Source organism: Carlito syrichta, unplaced genomic scaffold (assembly GCF_000164805.1).
Source record: "Carlito syrichta isolate Samal-C Ts95f unplaced genomic scaffold, Tarsius_syrichta-2.0.1 Scaffold305775, whole genome shotgun sequence".
In the NCBI taxonomy this organism is placed as follows: domain Eukaryota; kingdom Metazoa; phylum Chordata; class Mammalia; order Primates; family Tarsiidae; genus Carlito; species Carlito syrichta.
In genome coordinates this window covers 54,079-65,737 of record NW_007249871.1, presented here as the reverse complement: position 1 = coordinate 65,737, position 11,659 = coordinate 54,079, and the positions used below count along the sequence as shown (strand labels likewise).

At 34.4% G+C, this 11,659-nt stretch overlaps 1 pseudogene; it reads left to right on the top strand.

Moving 5' to 3' along the window:
* The first annotated feature begins 5,859 nt into the window (after positions 1 to 5,859).
* Positions 5,860 to 11,659, top strand: part of LOC103264941 — a 12,399-nt pseudogene continuing 6,599 nt past the window's right edge.

Here is an 11,659-nt window from a genome sequence, read left to right as displayed (position 1 = left end):
TCTCTGTTTTTGTTTGTTTCCAGGGATCTTTTTATTTCTGTCTTGATTTCTATGTCTCTAAAGTCATTCAGCAGCATATTGTTTAATGTTCATGTGTTTATGTGTTTTGGCAGGATCTTGTTGGTGGCAATACTTATTTTTATTCCATTGTGCTCTGAGAAGATGTTTGGTATTATTTCAATCTTTTGAAGTTTGTTCAGACTTGATTTATGCCCGAGATGTGATCAATCTTGGAGTATGATACAAGTGCCCATGAGTCGAATATTTCCTTTATAATTGTTGGGTGGAATGTTCTGTAGATATCTAATAAATTAATTTGGTAAAATGTTGAATTAAGGTTACAGATTTTCTTTTTTGTTTGTTTGTCAATGATCTGTCTAGGACTATTAGCTGGGTATGAACTCTCCGACTATGATTGTGTGGGTGTCTATGTCTTCTCTTAGTTGATTTAGCAATTGTTTTATAAAACCATGTGCTTCTGTGCTGGGGGATACGTTTAATATAGGGAAGTCTCGTTGGTGGAATGAATAGTTATGCAGTGCCCTTCGTATCTTTTAAGATTTGTATTTGTATGGAGAGAGTTTAGAGTAACTAGCAGTGCTCTTTTTTTCCCAATTGCCTGGAAGATTATTTTCCAGTCTTTTACTTCGAGTCTGTGGGTGTTCTTTGCAGTGAGATGGGTTTATGAGTTTCCTGGAGGCAGCAGAATGATGGATCATGTTTCTTTATTCAGTTTGCTACTTGATGCCTTTTTAGTTATGCATTAAGTCCATTCACATTCAAGATCATTGTTTGTCATATATGTGAGAGTTCATCCCTGTCATAAGGCTCTTTAGGGGTGCACACACATGAATGATCTGTATGCTCTGTTAGTTCTGTGCTTCTTTTTGCTTTTCTGATGAATGTAATGATTCTTTTGTTTCTGTGCTCAAAACCTTCCTTGAGAATGGTAAGTCTGGCACTCTAGTCTCTTCTGGCTTGTAGGTTTTCTCCTGAGAAGTCTGTTGCAATTATAACAGGTCTTCCCCAGTTGAGTAGTCTAATCCTTCTCTTTAGTTGCCTTTACGGTTTTTTTCTTTCCTGCTTACTTTGTGGTGGTAGATTACAATGTCTCTTGGGATTAGTCTTCCTATGTAACACTTTGAAAGAATTTTCTTGAATCTCTTGCACTTGGATAATTACCTTTCTAGAGAGATATGAGAAATTCCTTGGATAACTTTAAGGAAACTTGTTCCGCAGTGGCCTCAATATTCCCTTCTGTTTTGAAGACAACAATCAACTGTAGATTTTTTTTTTTTACATAGTCTCACACTTCTCATAGACTTGCTCATTTTTTTCAGCCTTTTCTTCTTGTTTATGGCAGACTTCGTTAGTTCAATATTTTGGTCTTCAAGCTCCGAGAGTCTTTTGTCTCCCTGATCGATTCTGCTCCCAATATCTGTTACTGTACTTTGACATTATAGGAGGGAATTCTTCATTTCTGGCATTTCAGAATGAATCTTTCTTATATTGACTAATTCAACTTTTACTTCTTGCATGACTTGAGTGAATTTAGTCAAAATTTCACTGCCTCATGCTGTTCATGCAAATTGCCAGTGTTGAAATGGACAAATGCATAGAAAGAATCTCAAAATAAGACCACTGAAGCTGAACATAACCTCTCAAAACATTGCTAACTAGTACACTAATGCCAATGGGTTTATAGATACTTACTTAACAGGGAAGGTCTGTACTACAAAGGGTTCACCCTAAAAAAATCCTCTGGCTTTTTTTGGGGATTCTTCATCTATAGTCATACCATTACAAGCAGTACATAATACTTGATAGTATAAAAATATGTTACTGGTATATGTATTTTCTATATTATACTTTTTAATAGTTGTTATCTATTGTGCTCTTCCTACTTATAAAAAATTGCTAACTGTGAAACAATAGCTTAGGCAGATCTTTCAGGACATGCACAGAATCATGAAGATGACAGTTCCATGCATGTTATTATCCCTGAAGGATTTCCAGTGGGATAAGATGTGGAGGTAGAAGACAGTACATTGGTTATCCTGGCCCTGTGTAGGCATAGTCTAATGCATGTGTTTCTGTCTTAGCTTTTAATAACAATCAAAGAAAGTAAAAAATTATAATAAAAAATTTCAAATAGTAGAAGGCTTATAGAATAAAGATACTTAGAAAATATAATTCTATAGCTGAACAGGGTGTGTTTTTAGACATGTTATTTAAAAAGAACCAATATAGCTGGGTTCAGTGAATCAGCCTATAATCCCGTGCTTCGCGAGACTGAGGTGAGTGGATTGTCTGAGTATGCGGGTTCGAGACCCGACCTGGCAACTCGGCGAGACCTCATCTCTACAATAAATAAAAAATTAACTGAATGTGGTAGCGTGCGCCTGTGGTTCCAACTATTTGGAAGGCTGAGGTCGAGGGATCGCCGGAGCCCAGCAGGTCGAGGCTGTGGTGGTCAGAAGCGTGCCACTGAACTCCAGTTAAGTCAACAGAGTGCAAATCCAACTATAAATAAATAAATAAGTAAATAAATAAATAAATAATTAAAGAAGTAAGAGAACCAATAAGCTAAATATACAGTTTATGAAGTAGAAATTTACGGTAAGCTAATATTAATTTATGATTGAAGAAAGAAAAATATTTTTATAGCTTTAGTGAAGCCTCAGTGCACAGTATTTATACAATTTACTATAGTAAATTATTATAATGTCATAGGCTCCAAATTCACTCAGCCCTTACTGACACCAGAGCAACTTCCAGTCCTGCAAGTACCATTGGTGGTAAGTGCCCTGTACAGCATACTATTTTTACCTTTTTATGTTTAGATACACAAATATTTATCATCATGTTACAATTATCTACAATATTCAATAGAGTAGCGTGCTGTGCGGGTTTGTAGTTAGAGGCAATAGATTATACCATGTAGCAAAGGTGTGTAGTAGGCTATATAATCTAGATTTGTGTAAGTCCTCTCTATGATGTTCACACAATGAAAAATCATCAAACCTTGTATTTTCTAAGACGTTTCTGCATCATTAAGTAATACATAACTATAATGCTATTTAAGTGGAAACAATAAGTGAGTGTTTGAAGGAAGAATGGAAGACATTAGTATCTCAAATTTAAAAGCAAAATGTTGGTGAATGTTACATTATTTGCTATCTTTAATTAATAACTTTGCTGTTATATTTCTATATTAAGACTAATATAAAATATATTAGTGTAGTCTATGAAATTGTAATACATAAATAAATAAATGTATTACTAATAGAAATACAATAAGCACCCAAGTGTATAAGCATAACAGATTATTGATTTTGTTTATAAAAATATTTTAAAATATAATTAACAGAAATACATATATGGATAGCTCACATTAGTCATTGTCTTGGAAGGCTCAAATAACGGATCTGATTTCAAGGACATATATATGAATTTTAATTTTATTTTTCTAGATTTTAGAAATCTATTTTTTAAAAAATGAATATTTAAGAGGTATCATAGAATACGCTTTGGAATTACAGACAATAGATATTCCCTTTTTTCTTATATATAAAAAAAAACAATTTCAAATTTAAGTAAAATGGGTAATCTGAAGTCTTTCTTCTGATGTTCACATGTCATTGAACTTTTGTTTCAAAGTGCTTTTTCTGTTCTTCCTACTTTTAATTAGGTGATATTTTTAATAAATTACCTATCTCCTTCTACAGAATTTGACCAAAATTTAGCTATTCACATAAATATTTCTAAGAAAATAGATGATTACTTATTATTAGACAATAGATCAGTGAACAATAAATGAGTGATTATTTATTATTTCAATATCTGACATGGTCATATAGTTCAATAGTGTTTAACATTTTATCCTTCCAAGAGACATTTACTTTTGTTAGAGAAATATGATCAGCTTATTAAATAATAAAATTGAATAATGGAATTTTACTAATTAGAGAAATCAAGAAGGTAAATTTGCAAATTTAAGTTCAGAAATTGATTTCACTTAAAGTTAATAATGTAGTCATCCCTCATAATAATTAGTGACAAATTAAATTCCTATGAATAGGGGGATTAAAATTTTTTTAAAAACTCATCATAATAGCAATAATATTAAAGTATAAGGAAAAAAGCATGTAATTTCAAGTTTTTCTAACTGTGGAACTTACACATTAAAGATACTATTAACAAGGCTTAAGATTTTAGTGTATGTGATCGGGATGGGAAACATTTCATAGTTAATAAAGTTTTTGTACCTTTTCATCATGCTAAATATAAAAATAATTTATGAAGTATTTGAAAATGGACAAAATAAATGACACATTAGGAACCAAAGTCTCCTATATTCTGAAAATGTGTGAGTGTGATGAGAGAAACTGATTTTACATTAGTTAAAGGATGAGAGTTTTCTATTCAAATCTTAAGTGACACATTTATGAGATCTACTGTTTCCACTCCTGCTTCACTCTGAGCCTTCTCAGGGCAGTGGTAAAGATCACAGATATTTTTTGTTTCCTCATGAGAATAACCTGACCTCTCCACTAAAGAATGCAGGACTTTCTGGTAACAGAAGGTATGTGTTGTTATTCTTTTCTTTCTCTAGCAACCCATTTTGTATAATAAAAAAAAATTATAAATGCTAGATATAATATAAATTAGGCTAAATTAGCTTAGAATGAAATCAAAGTAGAACATTGGCATTTTTACTTGAATAAATTATGGTGAAAAATAAGACTAATATATAAAATAGTTTTTGAAAATTTCTTAAACCATTTAATTATTGCCTGTATAGAATTAGGCAAGTATATACACACATTATATCATGTTTGTTAATCAATATAATTTAAAGTAAAACTTGCAACCATCAAGATAACGAATAATTACTTTTGGAATTTGTAATCCATAAAAGTGTAAAAATAACTATATTTAGCCAAGCCATTAAAGATAAAATTTTTAATATAAATACATCCAATTTTGAATGCCAAGTATAATTTACGTACATATTTTTAGGTAAATGAAAGGATTTTTATATTTAGTAAAAATAAACATGAGCTAGTTTTCATAAAATTCTATCTAAACTTATTAATAAATAATTGGAATGTTTCTAAAATTTGAGAAAACATTGCAAAAAAATGATGCATCACACTGATATAATAGACTCCTACTTAGTGAATTATTTTATATTCTGTAATTAAATTTATAATGATCTCATATAAATTTCAATGCCAGAAATAATTCTGTATCTCAATGTCTAGATAACTTGACCAGAATATTTCTAGTTGCTTATATAAGTAAAGTGATCTTTATGATTTTGACACCAAAGGGTATTTCTTAAAGTTTGAATGTTAATGTAAGTGACTAACTAAATGTATTTTAGAGTATGAAATTACCATGTGTCAATATTGCTCTTTCATTTTATAGCACTAAATCTTCAATGATTAATAAATGTAAAATTGTCATGAAATTAGTGTGTTTTTTTCCAATATAGTATTTCAATTTTTATCCCAGGTATTCTAATGGTGTCATAATATTTCTGCAGAAACAGTTAAATTTATTGAATTTTTTTAATCATTAACTCGCTATTCTTTACTAATTTCTTGCTCCCACTAATAATATTATGTCTAATGTAGAATAATATCTCTTTACTCTATCATGATAATTTTGTTTAAACTTTAAGAAAATTGGAACCAGATTTTACAGTATATGCCTGCAAAATAAATATTATTACTAGCCTCCAACATATACCGTTTGACTATATCAGGGATCTTGTCATTTTATAAGTCATTTATTAACTTATTAAGTAAAGTTACCATCAAACACAGTCTCTGACATCACATATCTACAGAGATGAAAAAACAAAGAAGAACCTACTCACAACTTAATCTGTCCGAGGACCCAAAGAAGCAGCAAACAAAACCTAAGGTCGCTGAATGGTCCATTTCAGTAACCAAACAGAAAAAACCCACATGAAATTAAACCTTCAAAATGCTTCTCTGGATCTTCAAGAGGAAGATATGACCTACCACAACAAAGGTAAAATATTTAGTCAATCTTCAATATTACTCTACTAGGATGTGCAGTTGGAGAGCAGAGTCATGTGAAAGATTAGGGAATATTTTTCATTCATAGTATCAGAGCTGAGAGTCAGGCTATGATATTTTAATATGAAATATGAAGACTAATTTTATTCAGGCATTGTTAACTTTGTAGGCCTTGATCAAAAAATAACAGAGTATTGTATTTACTGAAAATAAAATGTTGTATTTTGAGAGAAAGTTTAGTGTGGCAGATATTTGTTTAGAAATCAGAGTTTATCCATGTAGTTTTCTGCATACGTGTGTTCTCTCATATGCAAACCTTCTAATTTTACTGTCCTTTGTCTGTTTTTGTATTTCTTTTTATGCAGATTTACCATCACCTCCAAAAAAGATTACTGCTGAGATCTTGGCAATAATTTGTATTGTTCTGATGGCTTCTGTGTTGAAAACAATAGTTCTTATTTCCTGTAAGTATATTCTTGCATGATTGTTAAGAGTACTTACATTTTATTGATTGGCATACATGTCAGCATTTCATCATATTAGGGAAATGGGCTCTCATTTTAAAGTATACACTTAACCCAAAGTAAAATACTTACTTTGAGTTTTTCAAACTATAATCATTGGAAAAAACAGTTGTTTAAATTATACATATATGTAATTATACACACATATAATATTGTAATTTATTTTAATAATATTAAGACATGCTTCATGGTTAAAACATGTTTAAAATTCAAATTCGTTTCTGAAAGTGGTTATATAAAATACCGCAACAGATGATAAAGTTTGGAGTTTCGGGATTTTTTTTTTTTTTACAAAGATCTAATTATTTCATTATGTTTTCTAAAAGAATTAGTTGTATTTCAAATTTTTCAATTCTTTTTTTTTAATCAATATTTTTTATCATGGTTTTGTGGGGTACAGTTAAGGGTTAGGTGTACAATCACATTTCATTCAGGCACCCTGTTGATAAGAGGTGTTTCCCCATCCCCAGACAGATATTTGTGACTGTTAATCCCATCCCCCTCTCCCCCATAGTTTCCCAGTACCGTCATTTTCTTACAGTATTACATTGGATGTTCAAGGTCCATTATATGAGTGAGAACATGTGATACTCGGATCTTTGTTTCTGTGAGAGGTGACTCAGTATTATAGACTCTAGTTCCATCCAGGTTGCTGTGAAATTCATGATTTTGTTCTTTTTTATGGCTGCGTAGTATTCCATTATGTATATTTTAACATTTTTAATCCAGTCTTCTTTTGATGGGCAGCATGGTTGTTTCCAGGTTTTTGCTATGGTGAACAACGCTGTGATAAAAATACGTGTGCAGGTATCTTTTTTATAGAGTGATTTGAGTTCTTCAGGGTATATTACCAGGAGGGGGATTGCAGGGTCATATGGAAGGTCAATTTTTAGAGCTTTTAGGAATCGCCACACTGCTTTCCATAGCGTTTGCACTAGTTTACCCTCCCACCAACAGTGTAGAAGTGTTCCCTTTTCACCACACCCTCTCCAGCAGCTGTTATTTTCTGAGTTGTTGATAATTGCCATTCTGACTGGAGTTAGGTGGTATCTCAGTGTGGTTTTGATTTGCATCTCCCTGATGATTGGTGAGGTTGAGCATTTCTTCATGTGTTTGTTGGCTGCTTGGATGTCTTCTTTTGTGAAGTGTCTGTTCATATCTTTTGCCCATTTTATAATGGGGTTGTTTGTTTTTTTCTTTTCAGCACGTTTGAGTTCCTTGTAGATCCAGGATGTTAAGCATTTGTCAGACCTGGAGTTGGCAAATACTTTTCCCAGTCTGTAGGCTGTCTCCCTGCTCTCTTGATGGGTTCTTTGGCTTTTCAGAAGCTTGTCAGTTTAATAAGGTCCCACTTGTCTACCTTCTCTCTTATGGCCTGTGGGCTTCGGGTTTTTTTCAGGAATTGGATACCAGTTCCTATTTCCATGAGGGTATTTCCTTCCTTTTCTAAGGTTCTTATGGTTTGAGGTTTTACATTTAGGTCTCTGATCCATTTGGAGTTAACCTTTGTGCATGGGGATAGATAAGGGTCCTGTTTCAATCTTCTGCTTGTGGTCAGCCAGTTTTCCCAGCACCATTTACTGAATAGGTTCTCCTCTCCCCAGTGGTAGGTGGTGGGGGCTTTGTCGAAGATGAGTTGGTTGAGAAATTGAGGTTTTGCTTCTGGAATCTCAGTTCTATTCCATTGATCTATATGCCTGTTCCTGTATGAATATGAAGCTGTTTTCATGATTGTAGCTTTGTAGTAAAGTTTGAAGTCTGGTAATGTGATACCACCTGCTTTGTTTTTTTTGCTGAGGATTTTTCTGGCTATTCTTGGATGTTTGTGTTTCCATATGAATTCCTGTGTTGTTTTTTCTAGGTCTGAGAAGAATGTTGCTGGTAATTTGATGGGCATTACATTGAATCTGTAGATTGCCTTAGGTAAGATGGACATCTTCACAATGTTGATTCTTCCAATCCATGAGCATGGGATATTTTTCCACTTGTTTGTGTCATCTTTGATTTCTTTGAGCAGTGTTTTGTAGTTTTCATTGTAAAGGTCCTTCACGTCTCTGGTTAGGAAGATGCCAAGGTATTTCATTTTTTTATGGCTTTTGTGAATGGAATTGTGTTTTTTATTTGGGTTTCTGTTTGTTTATTATTGGTGTAGAGAAATGTGTGTCTTTTGTACATTTATTTTGTATCCTGAGACTTTGCCAAAGGCCTTTATCAATGTAAGGAGGCTTTTGACAGATTCTCTTGGGTTTTCAAGGTACACAATCATATCATCTGCAAAGAGAGATAACTTGACTTCCTCTTTTCCTATTTGGATACCCGTGATTGCCTCCTCTTCTCTGATTGCTCAAGCCAGGACTTCCAATACTATGTTGAACAGGAGAGGTGAGCGTGGGCATCCTTGTCTAGTTCCAGTTTTCAGGGGAATTGGTTCCAATTTTTGTCCATTTAGGAGTATGCTGGCTGTGGGTTTCTCATAGATGGCTTTTACTATTTTGAGGTATGTTCCCTATATGCCTAGATGTTCAAGGTTTTTTATCAAGAAGCGGTGCTGGATTTTATCAAAAGCTTTTTCTGCATCTAATGATATGATCATGTGGTTTTTGTTTTGACATCTGTTGATGAATCTAATTACATTTATTGTTTTACGAATGTTGAACTGGACTTGCAGCCCAGGTATGAAGCCTATTTAGTCATGGTGGATGATTTTTGAGATGTATTGATAAATCCAGTTTGCTAGGATCTTGTTGAGAATTTTAGCATCTATGTTCATCAAAGATATTGGCCTGTAGTTCTCTTTCTTTGTTGGAGCTTTACCTGGCTTGGGTATCAATGTGATGTTGGCTTCGTAAAATGATTTGGGGAGAGTTCCATCTTTTTCAGTTGCCTGGAATACCTTCAGTAGGATTGGTGTCAGCTCCTCCTTAAATGTCTTGTAGAATTCTGCTGGAAAGCCATCTGGACCAGGGCTTTTTTTTGTAGGAAGTTTTCTTAGTACATAGTTGATTTCCTTGATTGTTATTGGTCTATTTAGGGTCTCAATTTCTTCTTGTTCCAACCTAGGTTGGTTGTGTGCTGTCAGAAAGTCCTCCATTTCCTTAAGGTTTTCAAGTTTGTTTCCATACAAGTGTACATAGTAGTCTCTAATGATCTTTTGTACTTCTTCAGGGTCAGATGTGACTTCGTCTTTTGTGTTTCTGATTGTGCTTATTTGGTTTTTTTCTCGTTTTTTCTTGGTAAGTCTAGCTAGTCTAGTGTTTCTTTTAGAGGTGGTCTGGTGGCAGCACAGGTTCTTAGGGATTGGATATCTGGAAAAGATTTCAATTCTCCCTCACTAATGAAGCTTAGTTTGGCTGAGTAGGTTATTCCTGGTTGAAATTGTTTCTCTTTTAGAACTTTGAAGATAGGGCTCCAGGCTCTTCTAGCCTGAAGGGTTTCTGTGGATAAATCTGCTGCTATTCTAATTGGTTTTCCCTGGTAGGTAGTCTGGCCTTTTACTCTTGCTGCCTTTCAGATTTTTTCTTTTATAGCTACTTTGTTTAGGTAATTTATTATGTGTCTGAGAGTTGGTCTTCTCATTTGCTGTCTTGCAGGGGTTCTCTGAATCTCTTGTGTTTGAATTTTTTCATCCTTGATGAGATGAGGGAAGTTTTCTTGAATGATTTCATGAAATGTTTGGTCCAGTGTGGCGTCTGTTTCTCTCTCTGCCTTAGGAATCCCAATTATTGTTAGGTTTGGTCTCTTGAAGTGATCATTCATCTCTTGCAGGTTTTGTTCTGTCTTTTTGAGCTTCTTTTCTATGGTTTTGATGGTTTGAGTTAGTTCTGTGTTTTGGTCTTCGAGCTCTGAGATTCTTTCTTCTGCTTGGCTGATTCTGCTTTCCATGCTTATTAGTCTGTTATTCATTTCCATCACAGTATTCTTTACTGCTCTCATTTCTGACATCAACGCCTTCCTATTTTCCTCTTGTCTCTCCTCAATTTTAATTCTCTCCATTAATGTCTTGATGTCTGGGTTAGTTGCGTATAACCAGTCATTCTGGGGCTCTTCATTGTTTGTGTTCCAGAATCTGTTTTCTCAGTGTCTGATCTCCCATGGGTCTCTGTGAGACCTATATTCTTCTTCTGGTTTTTCTTCATTTGTGCGGTTGTCCCCCTCCCTACTTTTTCCTTCCCTCCATGTCACCGTCTTCTCTAATTCTGTTATTCAGGGGTAAAGGGATTGGTTTTACTTCTGTTTGTTCAATCTCCTATTTTTTATGTATGCCCTCTTACTTTGTTCAGTTCTGGAGTTGCACTGTAGGTTGGGGGTGGTCCTTTTTGCAGTTTTGAGATTTACTTAAGGGGGGAGCTGTGATTCAAAATCTATCTGCAGGTCCTGGTATTCGCTGACAGGTGTGTGAATAATCTAGAACCCACTTCCCACTGCCTTGGAATCAGTCCGTGCAGTGGGGCTGTAGGTTTACTCCCTGAAATAAAATGTGGTTAACAGAGGGGAGAGAATGGAGCAGACAGTGGGTTGAAGAGGGTGGTGGAGAGATAGAGGAGTAAGTGGGGAAACAAACGAGTGTGCCAACAAATAGAGAGAGAGGCCTATATTGAAACAGATAAAAACAATACACCACAGCTACAGATGAACCAACTCTCATACAGACAAAATTAAGACATATAGTGATGCTAACATACCAGCTATCCAACCACCTTATTAGTGTGCTGTTCCTCTATACAAAGATATGGCTTATAGAGAGAAGAAAAGAGAAGAAAAGGAAGATGAAAAAAGAAAAAATGGAACAATACAGTAGGAATAGAATTAAGTCATTAAACTAACAGAATCAATGAAGAACACTCTGAGACTTTTCATTTAAGTCCAATGTCAGGTCTGATTTCTAGTTTTCTTTTCAAGCTGGTAAATTGGTTTGCAGTTAGGGTCAGTTGCCCCTGGTCTGCTGTGAAGGACAGTTCCAATCACCCTCTGTTCACCACTCTGGCCTATGTCTTTATCAAGCTTGTTTCTCCCGCTTCGGTGTTGTTACCTTGAATCGCCAGCAGGTGGTGGTATCTCAGCTGCTCGCCCCAGAGGGGGTGG